A 416-nucleotide genomic window follows, 5' to 3' on the forward strand; every position below is an offset into this window, starting at 1 on the left:
TGTGATTTTCATGTGGGTGTGCATGGTTGTTTTTGTGTATTTTGGTGCATTTTGTGTGCATTAGGGGGTGCAAATTTTGTGTGTGTGCAAATTTTTTGGGGATTTTGGGGTGTGCATCTTAAGAACACCTTGATTTCTTCTTAACAAGGAAGGTGGCCACAGTATGTAGCCATCATCCCCATTCTCAGCTAATCAAGGCCCTGTCATCTGAAATACTTAAACCCTTGAATTTTCTTTGTCCTTGCGATTCAGATATTTTTGCCAGGATAAAAGTGCTGAACTTCAGATATAATTGGAAAGTACACATGCAGAGCTTCAAAAGAGAGAGGGAAAAAAAGTTTTGACTTCATAACAACAAAGTTATGGCTATCTTCATTTTGCCAGAGTTTTTACCAAAGTTTTTCATTTTGGTGTGT

At 37.7% G+C, this 416-nt stretch overlaps 1 protein-coding gene across 1 annotated transcript in view; it reads right to left on the reverse strand.

Moving 5' to 3' along the window:
* The window catches only part of LOC119587352, a 12851-nt gene that overhangs the window by 8853 nt on the left and 3582 nt on the right, over nt 1-416 (reverse strand). The window lies entirely within an intron of this gene.

This window comes from Penaeus monodon, chromosome 22 (assembly GCF_015228065.2).
Source record: "Penaeus monodon isolate SGIC_2016 chromosome 22, NSTDA_Pmon_1, whole genome shotgun sequence".
Lineage (NCBI taxonomy): Eukaryota > Metazoa > Arthropoda > Malacostraca > Decapoda > Penaeidae > Penaeus > Penaeus monodon.